This window comes from Indicator indicator, chromosome 2 (genome assembly GCF_027791375.1).
Source record: "Indicator indicator isolate 239-I01 chromosome 2, UM_Iind_1.1, whole genome shotgun sequence".
In the NCBI taxonomy this organism is placed as follows: Eukaryota; Metazoa; Chordata; class Aves; order Piciformes; family Indicatoridae; genus Indicator; species Indicator indicator.
In genome coordinates this window covers 34,331,342-34,358,176 of record NC_072011.1, presented here as the reverse complement: position 1 = coordinate 34,358,176, position 26,835 = coordinate 34,331,342, and positions in this window count along the sequence as shown.

Genomic DNA, 26,835 nt, shown 5'->3' with positions numbered 1-26,835 from the left:
TTTAATTTCAAAAGACTTCTCTTTTTTGACAGTTTTTGAAGTGTGTGTGGGTTCATTTTTAAATCAGAATAAAATAAACATCCTTTACAAAGTGCTTCATAAAGTGGCATTTATTTTCAATAATTTTATTTTTAAAATACTGAAATGCATTACACACTTTGGAAATTTTAAGTCAAAAACTTTTACCTTTGCTTTAAAATACTTTAAATCTCTTCCAAATGGACTTTTGCATAATGTTCCTGGAAAAACTTAGTCTTTAGTTTTAGTGTTAACAATAGAAATTTGAATTACATGCTACCACACCCTGATACGACTCTTGTAAAATGAATCTGTATCTTTACATTTAAACTACTCTTAATAGGGGTGAATTTTTTTAATATTTAAAAAAATATTCATTAACACACTGATGAATCCCAAGAACTTGATGTTGAATTAAGCCCTCTTCCCCATGTTAGTGTTTGGGTTTTTTTAATTCACATTCTTTTTTAAAATTATATGTAATCTGAATTGACACTAATCATTGTAATTTTTCTGCATCTCTGTAGAGATTTACTTTTTTGCTTCAATGAATACATGAAAAACAGCCCTTAGAAAAATAACTAGTATACTAAGTTTTACTGTTTCCCCCCCGACACTTAACCACATCTATGGTTACAAACTAAACCAGGGGTAAGGCAGACAGTGCAGCACTAAAAAGGGCTAAGCAAGTTACAGAAAGTTGTTAACTCAGACTTCTGTTTTTTTTTTTTTTTTTTCTGAAATAAGCACTATTATCACACACTTAAAAAGCATCATGATATACTGGTTTGCATAAGAGTTCCTCCAAAGGGGTTACCTGATTTAAACAAGATAATTTTTTTTCTCCCCTGTCATTTAGGAAATTTTTTATGCTTGGTCTTATAAGGTAGCTGGGCCCAGGTCAACAAATGACTAGAAGCAACTGAGGTATATCAGTTGAAAACAGCAGCCTTCAAATATCCTGCCTAGTAGTTGCTGTGCTCCTATGGGATTTAAATTTGCACAAGCAAACATCCTGAAACTGAGCCCTTCCACTATCTTTAAAACACTTACATATATCTTCTAATAAATAAAGGAGGGAGGAGAGGGGAGGGGCAAAGAGAGATGGTATGGTACTCCTTCCACTGCCATTCAAGAAATAGATCCCTGGGCTACAGGAATTGCTTGACTCTACATTAGGGTCCTCAAACAAGGATGGGTACCAAGGTTTCCCTTTCTCCATTTGCAAGCCTTCTGGGCTCAATCAGATGCTTGCCTATATCTGATTACAGAAGTCTTACTCTTAACATTTCAAGAGCTGCTTCCATTCCAGTGTAAAATGGAAAGGTCTGAGGGTCTCCTGGTTTTAATTTTAGTTACAAAGACTGCAAAGAGTTCTAATCTTTACCTGTTACACACCACATAGAGCTACACACCTATTTCCAACAGCCCAGCTGCTGCTTGCATGCTATAAACACATCAGTTTCATCAGCAAAACACAGTCAAATCCTTTTCACTGAAAGTATGAACACTGACTTGAATTAAATTTGTGGAATCACCTGCATACATATATTTGTCTGAAGTTTAGAGTTTAACAAGATATATTTTAAGTTATACAAAAATATATGTTAAAGATTAAAATAATTAAACAAGACTTTCCTTACAAACACTGGCCATTCCAACTGTATAAATCAAGTACACAGAGCTTTATTTTCTAATTATTCAAGATCAGTGACTCAGGGGATCAACATGCTCTCTAGGGTAGAACACAATGTGACAGAGATGAAAAAAAAAAATTGCAGTCAGATGTGGCTGGATAGCAAATCCAAAAGGCTTCTGACAAATATGCTTTCTCATGGCTTACTCAGACACTACACGTCAGATAACCCACAGTCATCAACCAGGTTCATATTTTCGGCTCCTTGCAAATTCAAGTGAAAATGCAGATCAGCTGAACTACAGTAACACATTAAGGCACAGTACTTGGGACAAATGTTTGGTGCCTACAAAGAAAGTGTAGCACAGCCTAGTTTATAAACACCAAATTGTTTGTTTAATCAACATGGTTATTCTGTCATAGGCTGAGTTAGATCAGAAAATCGCAGAGAAAAAGTTCCTTACTCTAGCCAGGAAGTATGAGTGGCTGGAAAGGCTTAGGGAGATATAACTACCAACACTTATGGATTATTCCATATCCTTCAAGGTATTTTTAAAATCAGTATAAAACACAATTCATGTTTTTAACACCACTACTCAGGGTTAGGTTTTGTGGAGTTTTCTTTGTTTGGCTGGGTTTTTTTTGTTTATTTGTAGTCTTGTTTGGGCTTCCCCCCCACTCAAAAACCTAAGCATCCAAATAGACCTTGCCACTATATTTCCTGGAGAAGAAATATGGATCCTTCTACCACGTGTCAGCAGATGAACATAAGGTTTCTCTTCTCAGACATACAGGAATATGCACTCGAGTTTTTTATTTCAAGCAAATGCTTGGTTTTGTGATCCCTTGGAAAGGAGGACATTCACACATATACAAAAGCTAGGAACCTTCCCAAAAGCCCCAACAATCACCATGCACAAACTGAGGTCGAAACATTTCATTTCCCTTTCCTATAACAAAGCTAAAATAAACCCCATATTAAAAATTCTGATACAACATCAATAAGAAATAGAAGTTATTAAGCTACAATACAAAACATCTGGATTTCTTAAATTTCAGTTTCTACGTCTGGGAGATAATTTTGCAGTAACAGCTATTATTTAACACAAATGTAAATCAGAACTTTTCACAAAACTCAGCAAGAGGCCAAGAGAAAGGTACACTAAATTATTACTTTTATCTGCTGTCGAGTAGCACAGTTCAGCATCAACTGCAGAGTTTCCTTGAAGTAAGCACTTCTGGGCACATAACACCACCGATCTCCACCCCATTTAGCTGGCTGCAGTCCTTGTGAGATATTCTCACTATTGCTTTGGTTTGGCTTTCTCTAAAAATCATGACAGTAAGCATATACTTTTTCCTCACACCCTATATAACCTAGTGTGAAATTTCAGTGAATCAGTAGTACTGAAATTGATCAATACTTTATTTTTCTATAGATTTCTGCCAGAGATTTTTGGAACAGGGCCACTGTAGCCAGTATCCTACCTGCTGCTTTAGGAGAGTAGAAGGAACTTGCAGTTTGCCCCTCACCCTTTTCTAAGATACCACAAACTGTGAACTTGTGAAAGTCTCACAATGTAGCAGTTTGCAGCTCACCAGCTGAAGAATAAGCATAAGCACTCTTAATTTGACATAACTGGTGCCTCTCTGATTCACACCAATGGAGCTGTGCATCAAGTCTTTACCGGACAGCTTATATATGCATCGTTGATGACGCTGTAGTCATATTCATAGCTTAGTGTCTTATATCTACAAGTCAAGTTTGTAAGTGGTGACAGAATGCAATGAAGAGCTGGATCCCCTGGGATGAAACTCTAATGCAGCTGTCAAACCAACACACACCAGTGGACTGACCTCAGGAAGAAAGGAAAAGGTCTGTGTGTGCTGCTGAAGACCCAGCCTCCAGTCAGCCTCAGCACAGCAGGGACAAACTAGAAAACATCTGGTCACAAGGAAAAAAAAAAAAAGTGACCTTATGTGCAACTCTTCCTGATCAGAGCACCATCCTAAAGCGTTGCCATTTACCTCTAGAGTGAAGCTGATGAATTTTAATACATTTTCTGCTTGGCTGCCCTTTCATCCCACCCCTTCTTAAAGCGTAAGACTGCTAGCTTTTGAAATGGCCCTCTTATGTGCATAACACTTGTAGCTATGAAAGCCTCACTGATGTGATCTTCAGTCACAGTATATTCACTGATTTATTTCTCTGTGGAATGATGCCTTTGTTTTGTTTATAATATAAAAACACCTCTATTTATAGAATCAGATGTCACCAGAAAATAGAGGAGGGATTATGTAGGCTGCTGATGCCCTCTACGTCCTTTTCAGCATTATACTTAAATGGCTGTATATACTCACACCACTGTAGTCTCCATCTGCTACCAACCATCAAGTGTGCTTCTTCTTCCGAGAACTACAAATTTGATTTGGACACTACACTACCTAACTTCTACTTATGTTCACAGGAGTAAATTTTCTCTTCATGTTTCAGTGTCAAATATACACACAACATCCATGTTCTATCATGTTCATGGAAATTATTCCAAGTAGGGGATGAAGTAGTTTAATAAACAAGTCACTTCATTTTGCAGGATATGTGTACTTTTGGTTCTTATTTTAGGTACATTATGTTCTTTTCTGCACAGTTTTGCAAGAAGCATAACCATTCTACAAATCCAATCTCTCTGTCCAAAGAGAAAATACTGCTTATGCCAGTATGAATGCTTCCCTCTTCCATGCTTCACACCGCTCCTTTCAAGCAAATTGTTTGCATTTTGAAGATTCCTCCAAAGACCTTTTCCTTTGCCTTGCTTCTGTTTCTTTCCTTGAGTCAGATTTGCAAGTTTTGAATTCAAAGTTACATAATGTCAGAAATGTATTGTCGTTTTCAAAAATCCAGAATATAATTACTGTATTTTTCTCCCCTAAATGGACGTACTGGTTTTCATACAGAATCACATCCAGGCATCACTACAGTGGTTGTACTCCTGTGCTGTGAAATCCCATTTTCAGTCTCAAATATGCAAATAAAATCAAACAGATTTTTTATCTTTTATATGATGCTAACAACAAAGCTATTTCAAGTGTTACTTTATTTTATATTTTTATAATAAATTGTTACCTGATTTGTTGTTCTTAACTGCACACTAGCAAACAGCTATTGGCTAAGAAAAACACAGACAGGCACCACATTTATGCAGAACATCTCTTTCAGTAATTCTACTTGTCTTTAAGCAACAGCATATGGCAGAAAGCTCCAACTGATCAAGGAGTAGAACTAAAGCCTCAAAAAAATTTTTTTTTTTACTAAAATCCATTCCTAATCTATTTCTTCAGCACTTCTATGGTATCTTTAATATAGCAAGCAGGATGAAGAGGAGAGGGGAGGCATGCTTACAAAGTTCTAATAAGAAAATGTATACTGCACAGGGGTGAGAGTATTGCACATGCTATTACAGTTTTCTTAATAAAAGCCCATCCCATACTGTTCTTTTCGTATCACAGATCAGGAGGATATGAAAACATGATTTTTAGATCTCTCTGCTTCCCATGCTAATGGAGAAGCTGCAAGATGAACAGATGACATGGCTGGCTGAACTATGGACTAATGAACATGCTCACAGCTAGCAGCTCACATCAAATTATTTTTCTGTTTCTTTTTCCTTACCACATCCTTTCTGCCCAGACTTTTCTGCACCACTGTAACTTTTGTTTGTATTGCCACAGGACAGTGACAGGTCCAACATGGTTCCTGAATTACTTGCTCATCTCTGAAGCAAAACTGTGCCCTACTAAGGAAGTCAGATCTTAACAGATACCACTGAATATGTATTTGTACATTTGTGAGGTCAAAGTGTGATAAATAGCTGAGATTTTAACTCTGCTTCAAACATGCACTAAAATGATTGAGTACAGCATCAGTTAAATATATACAAAATGCTAGTTACATCAACATTAAAAATGAGACCAGAGGCTTGGGTCAACAAGGATGTGAACTGCCCAGAACAACCAACATCCTCAGTTTGCAGAAGAGAGACAAGAATACCCAATCTACTGGCTCCCAGCCCATCCCGCCTTCCATGTACTAAAAGCTTTTATGCTAAGGAGGAAGTCACTTGCCTTCCCCAACCCCCACCTTTTTTCAATGATGGCATATCACCACAGATAAGCAACTCAACATAATAACCAGGCAATTATATTGTTGCCTTTATTTATTTTTTGTTTTAACCAACTACAGAGAGAGATATAGCCAACTGCAGGTATGCAACAAAATAGGGTAATAAAAGTGTTAGCAGCAGCACCACAGACGTAAAGATTGTAAGGTCAAAAATAATTAGGAGACTTCTAGAGATAACCATGTACAGGTCAATGGGATTCTAAGATGTTCACTGGAGAAGCAAATGTTTGGGAGGTGGGAGTGTTCAGAACATCTTCTGTAACATTTTGTCTGAAGTGTTTCTCCTAACAGCAACAAAGAATACTTGAGAAAATTGAAATGTTGATGTTCTGCCTTGCTGCCATCCAAATTCATGGTATCACAAGATTTCTCTCATCATTTAACCGTGCAAGAACTTCATGGTGCAGACAGTCAGAAAGCCAAGACAACCAGATAAAAAGCACATAAAAGACCTAACACAATTATCATCAAGAAAAGATTAAACTGTTGAATAGAAAACAAGGCAAGCATAAGTTTTTTGTCCACACACATGTACTGATCTCTAGAAATGCACTACATGTGAGGTAGAAGGGAGGGGCGGGGGAAAGGTAAATTTTAAAACCCTAGGAATTCTGATTTCAATACAGTTTCTTGGACTTGGGAGAAAAAAAAACAAAACAAAACAAACCACCCAAAACAAATAAACACACAAACACATGTACACAAACACACACACACAAACATATAAAAAAAAGAGAAAACACCAAACCAAAGACAACCCAGAGATTAACAGCATAGTGACAGAACAAACCATAAGGTGCACAAAGGCACACAAGCCTTACTTTCCCTTCCTTCCCTTCATCTTTCTCTGTTCCACAGGGTAGAAGAGTACAGAAAGTACTAAGGTTGCCATGTGATCAGTAATGAGTGTTAACAGCCACAGTCTTCATTCTTTTCATGTTACAGGCTTTCTATTGTACTAACATATTCAAAACAGCTACTGAATTAATGTTACTCAATTTTTTTTATTCTTTTTTTTAAAAAGTTACCTGAATAATATTATGCAAACAAAGCTGACAGCTGCATTTTGATGTTTTCTTTCCACTTGTCCAAATGACACCCATCTATTCAGAGATGCTAAATGGGAATGGATAAACTAAACCAAGGTTTCCTTCTTGAAGAACTCCATCTCTTTCATCAGACAAACTGTAAGGATGTGGTCATTCCCAGCTGTTCAAGGCTGAATGAAGAGTCCCTGCCAGTATTTGTGCACGTGCAGTGGAGAAAAAGGGCATCACTTATGGATACAAATATGGATACAAACCAAGACACATCTCTCTGCTCTGCCATGCCCCTTTTAGGGCTGCTATAATGAGAAGGAACAGCAGTGGTTTGGGAAGTTTAACCAGAAAGCAAAACAAAACAAAAAAAAAATCTCCACACTATTACTACTATCTAACATTACTGAAAGATTCTTTAGCCAAGTAGCTTACTGCTATGGTAACACCAGAAGCAACAGACATGAGCATTTTAATTAAATCTCATTAAATTTTTAAAATATTTTTGTGGTCTTAAAGCACAGGGGATCTTTCTTGCCTGAAACTTTAAGTGAATATAAATTATTTAAGCCTTACACAACTTGAATCCTTGCTTAGGCATTAATACACAAATTAATCATAATTTCTTGGAAGGAAACTTTAAATTAAACATCTTGTGATTATTAGTGCAAGGTGAAAGAATCATTCCCCTTGAGCTCTCCAAAACAACCAGCATATTGAGGTTAATGTGTCATTATCTTCAATTCTTCTGAACCAGGGCAATAAGGGTTTAGATCCGAGTGTTCATTAGGTCTTCCTTTGAATTACCATTAAATGAAAAATTCAAATATTATAAAGATATACTTCTGCTACACGATTTCTTAAAGCAGGAGGGAGGGGGCACAAATATTTGGGAAGATGCATTTTATTCTTTTCAAATTCCATCAAATCAATGTTTCCCCACTTCAAATAGCACTTTCCAGATTTCACAGTATTGTTTGGATTGGAAGGGATCTCAAGGATCATCTAGTTCAAATCCCCCTGCCATGGGCAGTGACACCTTCCACTAGAGCGATACTAACCAAAGCCAAGCAACTGAACCACATTTTAACCAAAATCACCTTGTCATACAATTCCTGATTAGAATAATTAATCACACAATGTTTTGGGTTGGAAAGGACATTTAAAGGCCATCTAGTCCAATCCCCCCTGAAGTGAGCAGGGACACCTTTAACTACATCAGGTTGCTCAGTGCCCTATCCAACCTTACCTTTAATGTTTCCAGGGATGAGGCATCTACCGCTTCTATGGACAACCTGTTCCAGTGTTTCACCATCCTCACTGTAAAAAATTTCTTCCTTAAATCTAATCTGAATCTCTGCTCTTTTAGTTTAAAACCATTATCCCTTGTCCTATAGCAACAGTAGTCAACTCAACTCTGAAACATTAATAATGCTCTTTTGACATAAAGAGCATTTAATCAAACTTAAGGTGAGAAGATACATATGCATGCAAAGACCTCTGCTGACCTCCAGTATATCACAAATCTCATTTCAATAGTTTATTCTGCTGTGTTTAATTCCACTAGTGCTGGCTTGCCAGCACAGCATGGAGGCATGATGAAGGACTGCATGGAACTGGAGAACCTCCAGGGATTCGGGTAACTGATCCATGCTGATGCTAAAATCTGGATCTCATTCTAAGTAATCCTGTCTGTAGCACTAGAGCAGAGAATGCTTAATTCTTGGCTTTCTATCCTTAAAACACCTCTGTGCTATTATTGATTTATCTTCCACTCTTTGATTTGGTCAGCAATCTGAGCTCTCAAGTGTTTTACTCAGAGACACTTCTCCTATGTCCTTGTTCATGTGTTCTTTTCAAACACAGCAATGTGCCCTTGCAGCCAAGAGAGCCAATGGTATCTTCCAGAGTGCACCAAGAAAAGCGTGTCCAGCAGGTCTAAGGAGGTTCTTCTCCTCCCCCACTCTGCCCTGGTGAGACCACACCTGGAATACTGTGTCCAGTTTTGGGCTTCCCAGTTCAAGAGACAGGGACCTGCTGGAGAGAATCCAATGGAGAGCCATGAGGATGATTAGGGGACTTGAACACCTCCCTTATGAAGACAGACTGAGAACCGTGGGGCTTTTTAGTCTTGAGAAGAGAAGATTGAAAGAGGATCTCATCAATACCTATAAATATCTGAGGGATAGGAGTCAAGTGGAGGGGGCCAATCTCTCTTTGGTGACATGCAATAAGACAAGGAACAACAGGTACAAACTTGAACATAGCAGATTTCACCTCAACAGTGAAACACCTTTACAGTGAGGGTAACAGAGCACTGGAACAGGCTGCCCAGAGAGGTTGTGGAGTCTCCTTCTCTGGACACATTAAAAACCCACCTATGAGGGATGGTTTGGTTTTGAGCAGCATTGAGGAGGCTATGTTCTGTCCTTGAGTCCAGAAATGTACACCTTATCAGGAACTGAGAAAGACCACACAGGACTTTGCTGGACATATTGTTACTTCTTTTCAGTATGATTACCAAAACAGCATGCTACCTCTTCCATCAACACAATTTTTATTTTTATTTTTATATGTATTTATATATATATATATGTGTGTATGTATATATATATATATAAAAAAATAAATATATATAAATATATATGTGTGTATATATAAATATATATATATGTGTGTGTATATATATATATAAAAAATACACACAGACACCTAGAGAGAGAAATATATATGTATGTACATTTTCATGTACATACATACAAAATTAATATAAGAATATGATTAATATTTTCTTCTACAGCACCACATAAGGGACACAAAACCGGCTACTGGTCCTTTCAAAGCTGTGTTTCAGACTGTGGTAGTTTAGACTGTGCCTAGGAAATTTTCCACAGTTCTTGAGCAGAAAGTGATAGAATGTAAATAAATCACCACTGGGTGCAAAAGAAAAATAATAAGTTCTAAATAATCCCATTGGCCTGACTACTAACAAAGTCAGTGTGTATAAACTAACTTTCTTTTTTCGACTTAGTTGCTCTAGCAGATACTAACTACTGCTTCTGCTGGCTTTGCTTACCTTGAATGCATTCTTGTTGTGGTTAAGTACTAATAGCAATTACCTGCCTTTTTTCTCCTTTTTCTCTCTTGTCCTGTGTACAGGAGGGAAGGGAGCAGGGAGGGGGAAGCTGCTGGTAACGCCCTGGTTTTGTCCAGGGGGGTTCTTGTGTTTTTTATAAATTGTAAATATATGTAAATATTGTATATTTTGTATCTATTCATTGCATTTCATATCTCTAGATTGCAGTTTTGCTTGTAATTACAGCTTCAGTGGCTTTCAACTGAGCTGGTCTGGCAATTTTATGTTGGGGATAATTTCAACCCACATTATATTAATTGGCACTCACAATGTGGAGCTCAAACTCATGACCCTGAGATTGAGAGTCTAAAGCTCTAGTTACTGAGATAGCCCTATGACTAGGGTCTCACCTCCTCATTTTTAGAAACCAGCTGTTTCAATTGTGTTACACCTTTGATTTCACTGTCACAGTTGTTTACTGCTTTGATAAAACTGTGTAGACAGCTTAATTGTCAATTATTTCATCTTTGTTTCTAGGACATTAAAAAATTATTTTAAGCTCTGAAGAGATGGCCAGGCTTCTTTTGAAGAGCCCCTTTTGAGATGGCAGCCTATTCTTAATCCATTTAGCATACACTTTATTGTTAATGTAGTTAATGCAGTTAATGCAGTAAAGTAATGAGCACATTCCCAACTTCAATTATTTGCTTCTGAGACTGCTTACGTATTTTATGTTAGGCCTCACTAGAAATAACGCATAACCTGTCCTGGAAGCAAGGAACAGAAGCTACTACTCACCTCCCAGGGAGGGCCAATGGACTGTAAAAGTTGTGCTGCTTCTGCTGCCTTCCTGTCAGTATAGTTACCTCCCCAGCAAATGAAAAACTTTCAAAATTCCAGGCTGCTACAGAAGACTGACCTAAGTCTTTCTTCCTCAAGGAGATGATGTGATCCCCTCACATGGTTTCCATTTGTGTGACCTTCATTCCCTCCTCGGCTGCACAACCTGGGCTGACTTTCCAGTACCAGCTCTTTTTAAGCCCTTACCAGGGCAAATAGAAATCTCAAGGGGGGCTGCAGCCACCTAAAGCTTTGGTAACTCTGAGGCATCAAGGAAATAAATGCCCTCCTTCAATTTACAGAGAAAGGCCAGCAATCAGAAAGCTTACTGATGCTTTTATTTTCCCTCCAGTTCACACTCATTCACTGTAGACATTTATTTATTTTTTATTCCTTCCTTCCTAAATCACTTACTGCTAAGTGTGTATACAGCCCTCCCCATGCTGTTTCACTTTTCCCTGTATAGTGATGGAGAAATATTACAGCATCAAGACATTTTCAGCCTCTGTCACTTTACAAGCAAGGTATAAAGTTCTTTAGACAGATTCCTGAATTCTGTTTCAGCTACACTTCAGATAATTTCTTCTGTTGGATTCAGTCTTTTACCCGAGACTGAAAATAGAGGCATAAAGCAGCATTATTCAAAGGAACAATAACATTAAAACAGTAGGGAGTAAGGGTCTGTGTCCCTCCATGGCTGACAGCTAAGCACCTATCTTACAGACTTCCCATTAGTGAGCTAAAGTACTCTACATAGGCACAGTGGACTAACTGAACAAGTTACAGGTGAATTAATATCCAGAATGAACTGAAAAATCAAATAAATAGATGAAACCACAACAAATAAACAACTAACTTCTGCAAAAATAAGCAACTTTTAGAAAATGGAAGAGACTCTTTATTTCGGGTCACCTTTAATTTCTGAACAAGTCAGGCCACAAAACGTGCTAATAATTGCCATGCATTACACAGAATGAAAACTTGCATGGTAGGAAGCACAGCAGCTCTTAAAATGCACCACAATTACTTAGATTAAAATGTCAGTCTCAGCCAAACTGACTACATTAATTTTAATTTTTCTGAATAAACATGCCTATTTCTTCCTCTACAAAATATCAGAATAGGATATAATTTATTCCAAGAAGCATTTCAGACCAAGAAAGTTGACTAGACTAACATTAGACCATAAACACAACTGTTGAGGCACTAAACAAGCACGACGTGCAAGTATTTCCTTTCCCTTCTATCCAATAAATTTAAAATCTCACAAGTTTTTCTTTTAAAAGATCATCCATAAATTGAAAGTATCACTTAAAAAAAATACTTAAAAGCACTAGATTTCAACATAATTTCTAGAAAATGAATCAAATGTTCTATCTTTTAATGCAAGCACCTTCAGAGGTAGTTCTATGTGTTAGACAGTCTTAGTTGAAGGCTTAGATTCTTATGAATCTTCAAGATTCATAATCTTCAAGTTTTCCCATGAATCTCTGAAACTGCCATAAATTATTTACTATTTCACAGAAAACCAATCCAATAAAATAAAAGCATGAATTTCTACTTAAATTATTTTTCTCTAACACATTTTTCCAAAATAGTAACAATAATGTCTTTCAAATTACTGTATTCTCTTTCTAAAAAATTACAACAATCTTTTATATTAATGAGTATACATATTCTAAATGAAACATGCAGTATGAAACTAACTAGCTTTTCAAGAAAAAGCATTGAAAACTAAGAGCACACATTTTCCTCAAGCATACTACCAGTAACAGATAGGGACCAACAATGAAACAGATTCCAAAACACACTATTCAGTATCCAAGGGACAAACTGGTATCATTGTGAGCTTCATATGATTGTTTTACAACTCTCCTACTACTTATTAGTATCTCTAGCGCTGCTATCTCTGTAGTAGTGCTGCAAATCAAATGACAGGCAATTGCAGACACCTTACCTTTAGTTAAATGAAAAATCAAAAATAGGAGGCATCCCATTAGTTACAAATTATTCTTACAATAGATAAAAAGCCAACATCTGGCAATTTTTTGAAAATGTGAATGAAAGGATACATCTATGACATTACACCACCCAAAGAGAGGTTTGAATGAGACCAGTTTTACTAGACTTTAGATGTACAAAATGTCTAGAAAAGACCTAAAAGCAGGTGAACAAAAGATGAAATACAGTAAGAAGTAAAATGCTCTTCTTGTTATTTAGTTCCCATCACAGAAGCCAACGGAGAATTTGACTGAAAGAGCGAAGGCTGTCAGCTCCTCAGTCTTCCCAGACAAGCATTCACCTCATCCTGTTACCTGAGGGAAACGGTAATAGTGTTTTGCAATCACATTTGTATCCAAAAGAAGCAATGAAGCTACAGTGAAATCTTACTGAAAGCAGTTTATAACCCAAAAATTGAACTTGAAAGATGTTTCAGTTTACATTTCAACTCTTTGTTTCATCCATGAAAGTTTCCACTTGTTGCTTAAAATAGCAAAGACAGAACATTTTTGTTTACTTCCACACAAGAACTAAACTCCCTGAATTATCAAGGCAATGAAGCATACATGTACATGAGAGAGTGGAACAGCTTCTGTGGTCAAATTAATGAAGAGTTTGTATATGGACTATATCTGCAGGGAGAGCTTTCTGTTGTTAGTTTTCCTGCCTTTTGGTAGGAAGCAATTATTTACAAACTAATTAATGTAATTCTCATATTCTTGCAAACACTTACATAAGAGGAATAAGAAAAATATTTCAGAAATGCAACTACTGTACCTATATTAGCCTCTAAGTATACATATATGCCCAGACAATTTAGTGTTGACTTGTTCTACCATTTTAAAAGTAATGGTATAAAAAGCTCCTTTCTTACTCACATTTGCTTATTACTGCAAGAAAGCTATCACCAGGTCCTACGGGCAAACACCCTCTCACATAAACATACGTGAACAGGAGGGAATTTTGAGCTTCTGAAGGCATACTACATTCATGCACATGTAATTAGAACTGAAGAACAGTCACCATTTATGGAAGCTCTTGCCTAACTCCTGCAATGGTGAAGGGGGTTGGGTTTGGCATTTGGGGGGGGGTGTTAATTATTATTCTTCTGTGATGTTGTCAGAAAAAGATAACTTGCTTTATGTCCAACTTATATAAACAGACAAGAAATTCAGAAGTATAAATCTTTTCTCTTTTAAATAAAACTGTGAGCCCAACAGATTTAATTAATTTAGGGGGATTTAACCTGAACTACTATTGTTCAAGATTTTTTTTCCTGGTGAAACAGAGACCAAACTGAATCTTCTGTCAAACAAAAATATTATATCCAACCAGCTAGAAAAAGGCATGTAAATACAGACTTAAGTTGGCCATGTGCAGGGTTTGCAATTATCACACAGGTCAAACTCCAGTCAGAGCCAGCAGGTATTGAACTAGCCTGCTTCTAAGCACTACTGATCCAAAGCCTTCTCCTCAGAACACTCCGGATCAATTCTTCTCTTGACCTGCAAAGACATTCCACTCAGTCCGTGGACTAAAGAGCAAATCTACACAATGCAAAGATATGTATTCACTGTACTCACTGAGAAAGCAAAACAGCTCTTAAATTACCTTCTCTGTTTCCTTTTCGATTTTTAACCTGATTGCTTTCTACAGTAACCTCACAGAAACTCTTCCATTTACCCCGAAAGGGGATTAGGACTTCTTGGAAGCATTTTTAAAATAAACAGTTTCCTTACCTTGTTTAAATGATTGTTTAAACCATGGAGTCAAAATTACTCAGAGGAGCTGTACTTGTCATTGTATAATATTCAGCATGATACACAACGTGACCAGGCAGCAATGACCTGTATTAATGATGGGCCAAAATATAATTAAGGTAAAATTAATTGACTGTCATGGTATGACAATAACTGTCCATGTTCTCACACTTTGGTGCAGAAGTGGTCTACAACTGAGGCCAAGCACAGAGAAGACTCAGGGAAAAAAAAAAAACCACACCACCACACCAATTTGTGCGAGTATACAGAGGAATTTTTTCCATTTGGATTACAGCCAACAGCTCTTGGGTGTAAGAACACTGACAAAGCCACACAATTCAGCACAATGATCAACATGAGCTAGAAAACTGCCTACTAAGGTACTATCCCTGACCATAAAGGAGAAAACAATTAATTTCTGATCTGTTACACGATTTAAAATACCTTATATGTGTATAAAGAAAGTCTATAATCTTCTAGCACCAACTCTAATTCTGCTTTCCTTCCCCTGTATAAGGGCTCCTGAATGCCTTAGTCCACAATCATGTATACTCACTCATTTTCTCCCCAACATACGTGATTAGCTTCTGTCCTGTGACATACTGATAGTTCTGATTGCAGTTCACATTAATGATTAAGCATGCTACAACGACACACAGCAGTACTGACTTAAAGTTGTCATTTGCAGATTTTTCAGCAATCCAGCCAGCAGAAGACTTAGACTACTACAGCCTTAGAGTTTAGGGAGAAATACACTGCAGCTTCAAAAACAACAGTTTCAAGACAAAGCTTTAAGAGACAGCTGGGAAATTGGAACCCCACTTCCAAACTACTGCCTCTGTCTGAACACCCAGAAAAAAAAAATCATCACTTGACCCACTTCATGGTCAAGGTCCCATGGAATTATCTGTGACAAAATAAAGCAAATTTGGGGGCATACAGACTTAGAATTTCCCCAGTTCCTCCCCACTGACTAGAGCTATTACAAGCTTTAAACTCTCTTGGGTGGCCTGTCTGTGGTTAGATAGCTGTCCTCATCTCCTTTCTCTGAATTTTAACTAAACAGAGAGGAGTAATAGGAATGGGGGAAATCCAATAGAAGCAACTCAGTGAAAATTAGACAGTATTGTGTCCATCTGCTGGCTAGGTTAACAAGTTTAAAAGTCTTCCTAGAAAGTAATATGAAACTGCAGAGATCCATCCATCATGCCTGAAAAATCAGATAAGCTCCCTTGATTTTAGCTAGCTAATTTTTACAGGCTTTGTCAGAGGACTAAATAATTTCCTCAATTCAGAGTTATTTCCCTCAGGTTTCTGTACTGAAGTCATTATGCAATGAAGTTACTTCCCAGCACATAAAATTTTGTGCTTTTAATTTCAACTCTCATTACAACTATTTCAAGGAACTCCTGAAATATAGGACCGGCAGTCAAAACTTCTAAATATCCACATGGAAATTCACAGTTCAATACTCATGTGCTTGATTTTCCAATATGGAAACTGCAACACTCAGCTGACATTTTCAGCAATTTTCAATGAAAAAAAAATCAACAAAACAATACAGAAGGATCACAGAAGTGCACAACACCAAAATATTTTTGGTATAAGTGTTTCCTGCAAAAGGAAAATAAAGCAGCAAGTGAAAAGTTTGCCTTTTCACATGCAAAGTTTGCCTCTTCATATACGGGGGTTTTGTTTGTTTGGGGCTTTTTTGTTTGTTTTTTTCTTCCTCTCCAAGAGGCCTAAAAAGCTACAGTTACAGGTATTTTAAATTCTGAGGGCTGGCAGAACTTGAGTGCACAAACTAAGCGTTCTGTGCAAAGCTGAAGATGACTTTAAAGGAGCTACAAAATGACATAAGTAAATGTGAGGGGTCATGGGATATGGCTAATTCATACCCACCCAGATGCTAGCCTACATTTCTTTACATTAATCAGTTCAGGATAAAATATTGCAATATAACACTTCTAATGCTGTTTGCACATCATATTTGCAATTTCAAAAGTAAAATTAGCCTTTCATTCAAACATACTATGCATATTCAACTTCATATCTTTCAGTAACAGCACAAACTTATTAATAACTCTCATATTTTAATTATTTTTTCTACAAATCAGAACTTTTAATTAATTTTACATGATCATCAATTTAGGTAAAGATCAAATGATTCAGAAATACTCAATAAGTATTCTGCTCCATATAGCTGACTGTGAAAAGCTTTAATATGCAGTCATTTATCCATTTTTAAGCATTCTGCACTGCATTACTGCTGTAGCCATTTTCACATATTTATAGAATATCTCAGTGACATCCAGAACAGCTCAAGTGGACTAAATCACTGTAACACTAAATCCAGAAAGCAAGGATTTAGTAGCAAGGTAACAAATAATGCAGTCCAGCACCCTATTAATATCACTGAAATACCACATTAAAGCTGTTGAAAACTGCTTGAACTGATAAAAGTTTCCAGTAACTCATATTTTTGTTCTATATATTATTCAGCTTTCAATTGGGATTTTTCTCTCCAAATTTTGCTGTTCAGATAAAATGCCAAAACTTCACAAATCCACACTTAATCCTGTTCCTACTACAGCAATACTACGTATCAGGAACCTTTCACTCTTAAAGCTGATTTGGAACATGACTTTTACCTTCACACACACACCACAATTGGGGTTTAATCTATAGAACTCCATCTCAACTCCATGTGTCTTTCACTCAAGTTTTCCCAATGATTCATATTTCATCTACACTTGAGATCTATTAACAAAGACAATCCAAATAAAAACTTTCTACCTTAGGCCATGGTAACAATCTCTATTCTTATGATTTTGTGCTTAATTAGCTACTTAATATACTTGTTTCATTTCCATGATTCTCACAACTGAAAGTCTTGATTTATACACAGATCATTGTATCAGAACCAAACTTGTAAATAACAGACAAGCAAGAACACTTGGAAAAAATTACACCGGGGGGGGGGAGGGGAGCTGTGACTAGAAATTCAGAAAGGAAATAATAATCCTCAAATTAAAGGTTCTGGCCTGGTTGCTACTCTAAACTAGGATCAGACAAAGAATATTGCTTAGAGCTTGTCTTCATATGAGAATAGCTATGCGTATTAAAGCTTTAATCTCATTTAAACTAATATAATTTAACTGCTGCAAATAGTTTGAGGATATTTATTTCAATTTATTTTACTTAAGTTGGTTAGGACAAGCCTTGAAGTATGTTTTGCACACGTACACTCTGCATATCAGTGATCAAAAGACCAACTGGCCACATATTTCTAGAATTCTCATTAACAGGGTAGTAACTTTAGTAGAAAACAAGGGTAGGATTTTTGAAACACTGTTACTAGAAAACGCCAAAAAATATATTGTAATGTGAAAATACACATGTAAAACTGAGCAGAAAAAAATCCACAACTTTTATTGTCCTAACTCAAAAAAAAGGAAAGTGAAGTACAAACTGAAGTGAAATATCAATTTGTCCAAATAAAAAAAGAACAAAAACCAAAACGAAACACCCATCTTTAGCTTAACAGTGCTAGGTGTTACTCCCCTCTCTTTAAAGACAGAAACACAGCCAGATGGTGTATACACACAAACATCAAATTTATGAACACCTCTACAGTATTTCCTCTTAATGTTTTATCTTTCAGCTTTAAGCTTATGCACGAGCTAGTCAAGCATGAGGAGTGAACCTTTTCTGCATCTATTCATTGCCCTTAATTATTAATAACCCAAGACAGTTGGCATCAGAGTTTGGGGGGGAAAGGTGTCAGCATTAAGTTTTGTAGTGCACACCTTCAGGCCCAAGAAACTTACCATCTTAACTACAATTCTCAGATTTCTTACAGAAATGTTTCTTTTTAGGACTTCTGTCAAAACCAGTATGGTAAGTATCTTGCATTCCCTAAACTGACAATACTAACCTTGAACTGGCCATGAGGTAAGTGCAAGACTTTCCACAATCCATGTAGAAATTAAATTAATCATCTAATATTGTACATTCAACACAGTTGCCAATGAATCCACAAAGCTTTGCCTTTGTTTACACTGAGATCAGGCACAGCACCAACTGAAAAAAAAAATCAATGAAAGGCCATCAGAAGTTATTTTTAATATAGTAAAGAATAAATACATAATAGGAAATAAAATATCTGCTAAATCAAAAAATAAATAACATCACAGTTTGAAAAACATGGTTACTATGAACAGTCTGAGTAATTGAAAGGAACAATCTTGGCATTCATTTTACAACTTAACATTGTTATTCAGGTAGAAGGCATGGAAGCAGACTAATATACACTACAAGAATCATTCTATCTATTCAGCTTCAATATTTTATTCATGGATGGCAACACACTACACTGAATCATGTAATCATAGAATGGTCCAGGCCAGAAGGGACCTCCAAAGGTCATCTAGTCCAACCTCCCCACAGTCAGCAGGGACATCCCCAACTAGATCAGGTTGCCCAGTGCCTCGCGGAGCCTCACCTTGAGCATCTCCAGGGAAAGGACCTCGACCATCTCCCCGGGCAACACGTTCCAGTGTTCCACCACCCTCATAGTAAAGAACTTCTTCCTGATATCCAATCTAAATCTGCCCTTCTCTAACTTGAAGCCATTGCCCCTTGTCCTGTCACCACAAGCCCTTGTAAACAGTCTCTCTCCATACTTCCCGTAGGACCCTTACTGGAAGGATGCTATTAGGTCTCCCCAGAGCCTCCTCTTCTCCAGGCTGAACACCCCCAGCTCCCTCAGCCTGTACTCATAGCAGAGGTGCTCCAACCCCCTGATCATTTTCACGGCCCTCCTCTGGACCCTCTTCATCAGGTCTATGTCCTTCCTATATTGAGGGCTCCAGACCTGGATACAGTACTGCAGGTGAGGTCTCACCAGAGCAGAGTAAAGTGGCAGAGTCACCTCTCTGGATTTGCTGGCAATGCTTCTTTTGATGCAGCCCAGGATGTGATTGGCCTTCTGGGCTGCAAGCACACCCTGCCTGCTCATGTCCAGCTTCTCACCCACCAGCACCCCCAAGTCTTTTTCCTCAGGGCCACTTCCTAACACCTCATCCCCCAGTCAGTACTGATAGTGAGAATTGTTCCAGCCCAGAACACAAGTGAGCATAACAAATGACATTTTCCTTCCCCAAACTGGATGGAAAGGTAAGTATCTTTAAAGTTCTCTTCTTCACAGCTTGTAAGAATGTGCTTTTAAAGATAGATCACTTTGCTTATGAGAAACATAACTCATATAAAATAAGATCTTCAGAATCACAGTAATGGAAATTCGATTTGAATGAACACTATAATTACATTTTATTGCTAAAATAAACATCCGATATCATTGATCACTAAATTTGGACAGCATCACAAAAAAAAAAAAAAAATCATTTCCATAGAGTTTGGACATTAAATAAAGGATCAAAATGGTTTTGCATTTAAATTCATAAAAGGAATTAGGAATTTGTAAGTCTGCTGAAGATGGCAGCATCCAAGTCAGCATAACTGCAGAAGAAAATTGGAAATTTCTAGACAAACTGCAGCAGAAAGTGATCACATCTTAGAAACCTTTTAATTAGTCTTTAAAGACTGCCTATGCATTAAACACAATTTGTTGGGCTCTTTTAATCTCCTACCTTTTTTCGAAGATGAACAAACCTACTGCTATTTTTATAAACCTTTTTACAATTTTGCTTGCACATTTTTGCCTCTTTAGCATTCCCTTTGGCAAACAAACACAGCTTTCATTGAGTTGAGTGAGAATGAAAATTACTGACTCAGTAGTGAACAGTATAAACACCGTCTGCTGCTTCTGAAAAGTATAGCTCATCTTCAGAAGTATCCGTACCTTCCATGTAGTTCTGTTCACAAAATGACTTTTTTTTTTTAATGGAGATATGGAACGGAAGGAAAAGTAACAATCACCAATATTTGTATTTAGAAGTCTTCGGAGACATTGTCTTTTTCACTGGAAAGTGCGTGTATGAGACTGAAATGGAAAACTCTGGCAACATGAGGCACATACCTGTGACTGTCTATCAACAGAAAAGTCAAACAATATTTGACAATATTGTTTTGTTGATATCCCCTCGTCACAGAATGGTGGGGGTTGGAAGGCACCTCTGGAGATCATCTAATCCAACACCCCTGCTAAAGCAGATTCACCCAAATCAGATTGTAGAGGACACATGCAGGCAGGTTTTGAAAGCCTCCAGAGAAGGAGACTCCACAACCTCTCTTGCCAGCTTATTCCGGTGCTCTGCCACCCTCAAAGTAAATCATACTTCAATTTAAGACCAATGAAAAGGAGACCAAATACCTTTGCCTATCATGTCATCACCAGCCAGTAGCTACCAAACTGCAGTCTCCAGAAACAGAGCTGAAAAATATTCTCATTGCTTTTCTGTTTATGACAGTTCCTTCTGCATTGTGCAGCATTATTTTCAGCAACTATTTTCTACAGCACAACCCTTAACTCCTAGAGTTGTAGGTTGTTAAGCTTCTCTTCCACACACATTTAGAGGTTAGCCCCTTTAACTGTCTGCTTCAATGTAGACCTTTTCCTTTCTTTCAACAGTGTTTGTTACTAAAGTCATTATCTGTTTGCTCTTCTATGCTGCAGACACTAGAGATCGTCTTTTTTTTCCTGTGTTCCAAAGAAACTCTGTCCTTTCTTTTAACAGTGAACTTTTCCATCCTTTCTGATAGAAATCTAAAATAATTTTACACAAAGGAATAACTAGAAAAATAATACAAAGACATTTGAAATAAGCAACTCTATCCTCCAACCAAGCCTCCTTATAAGATTTAAATCTCCCTTAATTTACCTCAGCAGCTCCAGACTCAAGATTGGACTCTAATTCTTCTCTTTTTGGAATCCACCTTAAGAGACATTTTGTTAAGGTGACTTTTTTCATTCTCTATTAATTGGAAGACATTTTCTGCAATAGGTATTTTAGAAAGATATTTGCATACATAAATACTCCAGGGATCATATTTCTTCCAAGAATCCTGGAAGTAGAACACACTCAGCATTTCTTCACTATAGGCTTTTGCAATTATCATTTAGCTTTCATCGTTTTTTCCTCTAAGATTTCTGAAATAACAAAGCCAGAACACTATGCTCATAAAAGGAATAACAAAAAGATATAAAGAGAAACTTCATGCTCTGACCACTTGAAAACAGTGACTGACATTATGCAAAGGGCTCCAGAGGGCTCCCAATGAAGAGGGGCTCTAAAAAGAGAAAGTTGCAGAACTCTGGCCTTGCACACTATTGTATTTTCAATACTTGCCTTCTAACAACGACTACTTGCAAGGTTAATAGCCTGGCCAGAGGAACCAGAGAAGGTCTGGTGCATAGTCAGTGCACTACACATAAAGAAATATACTTCTAATAACATACAGAAGAGCCAGTATTAACATCCAGTGGAGGATTATGAAGAAGCCACCCCATGCATGAGATGAAGCAAAAGTCTACACAGTGACCTTTATTCTCCAGAAACTCACCACATCCTTCCCAGGATCTCTGTCTCAGGCACTGAGTCACATGATATTTTTCTTTTACCCTCCTCCTCCTTCTCTTTTTTTCCTCTATCCTGTATATTTGCAAGAGTCACAGACTCCTGGGATACTCACTTCAGACTTATTTCCTACTATTCCTCTTTCAACTATCTCCTTCATATCCTTATTTTGAAGTTTTATGGGGTTTACCCTTCACCTGTCCTTATGCTTCCATCTCACATAGCCTTCTTCCACTGCAATCAACATCATCAGAAACATAGTTCCCCCTAAAAATTTACGAGCTTTCAGTACCTCAAAATCACAGACAGCAACACAAATTACAACTTGCAGTCAGAGACAGTTCCATTTTATTCCACTGTTCCTCAGGTATTTGACACTGCCACACTCCTTACACCTCCTGATTTGTCTGTGTACGCATATATGGATAACTTCTCTTGTCTGCTTGTTATGAAGAGAGATGACATGGTAAAATGAAAACAGCAATCCATTTCAATAAAAGAGAGAAGGATAGTCCAGATGGTGAAAAAGTATTCATAAAAGTAGAGCACTATCTAATTCTGACTTCCTAAACTTGGAATGTTTGAGGTCCATCTAATCCTGAAAACGACTTTGGGTTTTCCCACACATCCACTGCCAGGACTGAAGACAGTCATTCTTTGAGAGAAAATGCAGCACTTTATGGTGAAACATCAGAGAGAAAAATCTGCAGAGCATTCCACAGAGAGATGTATTTTGTCTCTGAGGAGACAGTGTGCTGCAATTATTTTGTTAGAAGCAAGTACGCACTTTTATACAGAAATTGGAGATGATTAATAAAAAGACAATTCTAAAAATTGTCAAGGTCTGTTCTTCCATGACAGTTTTGAGTGTCTGCATTACTCCTCTTCTTTCTAAAAGTTCCTTAATCATTTGAATACTTCTTACTATTGTGCTTATTACATATTGGGATTGAATACTCCTACTAATTGTCTGCAGTGAAGTTTGAAAAGATTTGTTGCTATAGCAATACTTTGTGTTGATTCAGAAATTAATGATAAAAGAAGTGGCAGTTAGTACCATTAATTTTTACTAGAGAAATACAGGAAAGTGCTAAAAGGCTTCTGGGGAAAAAAAAAAAAGCAATAAAATTGTTCATTGCCAATCAATATAGAGCTTGCCTCTAAAACTCGAGCATAAAGGATATTTCAAGCTTCACTATGTGCAGCATGAGTATTGCTGCCTTAACACCTCAAGATGGACTCAACCTCTGCTGTATTTCAGGAAGTCCTATGAGAGCACAGGGACACATCTCCTTTCACACACAATGGCACTCTGAGGGAAAGCTCATCTACATTAGTAAAAGAAAGGAGAATTGAATACTTTTCCGTGAAGATTTGACTGTTCTTTCAGTGTTTTGCAGAGACCATTCTATTACATTACTAGTGAATGCAAGTATGTTGCTTCAAGACAACGACCTATTTGCTCTCATTCCTTGAGTAATAGCCATGAAGCCAGTGTTTTCCAGATCATATGAAACCAGAAGTAGTTCTTAATATTCTACACTAAGACTTCTGTTACCCTATCAAATCATTTGGCTTGGTTGCAGCCTAACACCTTCTACAAGGTATTTAAGTTTTTAGAGAGAATTATCTAGGGTTTTCTTTTAGGCTTGACTTGCTATTTCAATCCTATAAAGAAGAGCACGGCTCTACATGACTGTTTATAATGCAAGGCTGAAGGAAGTGAAATGCTGTCATTCTTCAGTATGCATTTATTAAGATTTTTTTTAAAGTATGATTTGACAGCCTTATTAATGTATTTTCAGCTACTAGAAACCTACATAACTACTGAACCCAATAAATTTACCTATTTCATAATGAAACGATGGGGTTAGGTTAGTGGTAGATCACCCGTCCGAGGTATTTTATAAATCCTTGTGGATGATATATAGCATTTTTCCCCCCTTCAAAACTGTCAAGGTTATTTCCTTAAGATGCTACAGATGATACCTCAGTCCTTCATACAGGAATGTTGGGAAGACTTCTCAAAAATCATTAATCCTAGATGCTGGAGGAGCTGTTTCCTCCTTAGGAGAAGAACAAGAAGGAATAAGAAGGCTGCAGGATAATCCACATTGTCACTACTCTACAGACTCAACCTGGAAAGCAGTCCCTTTACACTTCTCATGGAGCTTTGAGGCCCATGGAAAGCCATCAGCATCTGGCCCCAATATACCTGATGCTGTCAAGTAAGATAATAGTGGACAGAACAGTACAAGTGAATACAGCTAGAGCTAAACAGGCAAACAACCTTACACAAAACAGCCAAATGATTTTCTCTAATAGAAGTGAGGCAGATCAACAGAGGTATGTTCTAGAAGCTCTATGGATTTTTTTTTTTATCCCCCCCAAAATTTCTCAATTGTCTATGAAATTACAGATAACAGGGAATCTTCCAATATTCTTTTTAATATAAGCTTTTACATGTTATGATTAATGTTTTTCCACAAGGATATACTGGGAATGCAGAAGGAAAGATTATCATCTGTCCATTATCATCACTACAGTGAGAGACTGCCCTTACACACCATCATACAGCCTTCTCATTCAGAGGGGAAAAAAAAACCAAACCAGATCAAACAAACAAAAAAACCCCAATAACCAGAAATACTACCAAGCACAATTCTATCAACTGCTGAATATAATTTGAGACCTCCAATCTCCCAATCACATTCTCTACCCTAACAAACACTTGCTACCAACTAGCAGAGCAACCACAACCTCCTGAGGACTGATACCAGCCATAAAGCTAACAGAAACTGGGCAAATTATCACGGGTAGGTCTGTATGGAGCTCTGTGATACTGGGACTGCACTGCTGTATTGCATCTGGTTAAACGGACAAAACTACAAATTTGCCTGCAGGAAAGTTTCCTAACTTAGACAGTTAAGGATACATTTAGTCCAACTTTAGAATAAAAGCACAGAAAACAGAGGAGGAAAGGTAATGGCATTGACAAGTGGCTGCATTTTCAAATCATATCCAGGAAGACGTTCTCCCATAATCTGTACTGCAGCTGTATTATTAAATATTTCTCTGTAACTACCTCATCAAGATTAATTTACAGAAGTATCTGCCTCCAACTCTCATTTCAGCTACTGAATATTTATAATTTGTAATATAAATTAGACATTTTGCTTTTGTTTTTCCAAAAATTCTCCAACCATGGATAAGACATTGCCTTTAGTTTGCAAACACTTAAGAGATTCACTTAAGCCTAAATTCCTTTACACTAACATCTCTGCCATGAAACCACATACTCAGAATAGGTGAGAGAGTTAATCTTTCATCCCCTTCTATTTTACACACAGTAGTTTCAACAATTTATATGCATAAGAACAGCTTTTCCTTGCCCTCACTGAATCTCTTAGCCAGGCTTACACACAGATGGCATTCAACCAAGGCACAAGGAGCAGAAAGTGCAGCAGCATGCTCTCATCCTCTCTTAAAACAAAAATAAGACAAACAAGTCCTGAAAACAAAGTCCCAATCTAAATATGGCACACCAGGCTTACACTAAATTTATTCTGTTTTGCACCTTAACACCATCAGGAATGTATCCCAGTGTATATTCTACTACACTCTGATGGATGGACTGAGAAGCACAGTTTGTGCATCTAGAGATGCAGTTGATACATACTCTCCTAGCACCTCTAACTGACAGAGCTTCACACATTAAAACAGTCGTGCAGTCTAGCAGAACTGACATTCTTCTACTGAAGACAGACATAGAAGGAAGTCATGGAGGATGTAGAAACACTGCTGAATGAATTTGCAAAATAGACTACTTTTGTTGTTACCAGGCTCCTTCTTTTCATTCCAAGCTTACAGATCCATCTAAACATCTGCTATATATTCACAAACTAAGATACTTAAATATAGCTGAGGATACTGATAGAGATGGCATTGCACATCCTCCCCCACTTATCCATACTGCTCCTTATTTCAAAGCCTAATTATAGGTCACTAAATGAAAACTGACACTACCGTAAGAAATACTAATAATTCTAGTAAACTGTTATATTATGTACTAAACTCAGTAACCATGCATTTACATGCACTGAGCAGAGATTTCATTGCCTTCAAATATCTCACAGATACTTTTATTCACCCTCACAGCACCACCTTTTCTTAATGGCAAAAAAGCCATAATATGATAAGGCACAAAATTAATTAAGGTCATCCAGATCACATCAAACTTTCCTCTACCATCAAGCACCTTCTGCACCCTTTCCCTTTCCTTGTCAAGTCACATAGCACTGTGTAAGCACAGTAATTGTACTCAGCACACAGTATTCATTTAGGCTTTCTATCTGCTAAAATCAAGACTAAAGGACAAGAGAAGGTATGAACATAAGAACCTTAATATTGTAGTATTTACATAGAATAAATTTCTGTCTTAGTCATCACAAGATTTTTCTTTAGCATTTCAGCATTTAATCCTAAAAACGTTCATAGCAGTAGGACTAAAATCTAAATACTAATGCAATAAAGGGAGGATGAATAGTTCTAAAGCAGTAACTATAGCTTTAGAATGAAGTGTCATAAGTGTCACAATTTTTCAGACTGGATCACATACAAATTCATAAAGACGTTTTAATCCTTAATATTAATACTTCAAATTGTAATTTAAGACACTACTGTCTGTGATGCTTCATATGGTCACAGTTGGTTTTCACCATAAAAACATGCTTTTGAGACTGCTACTCT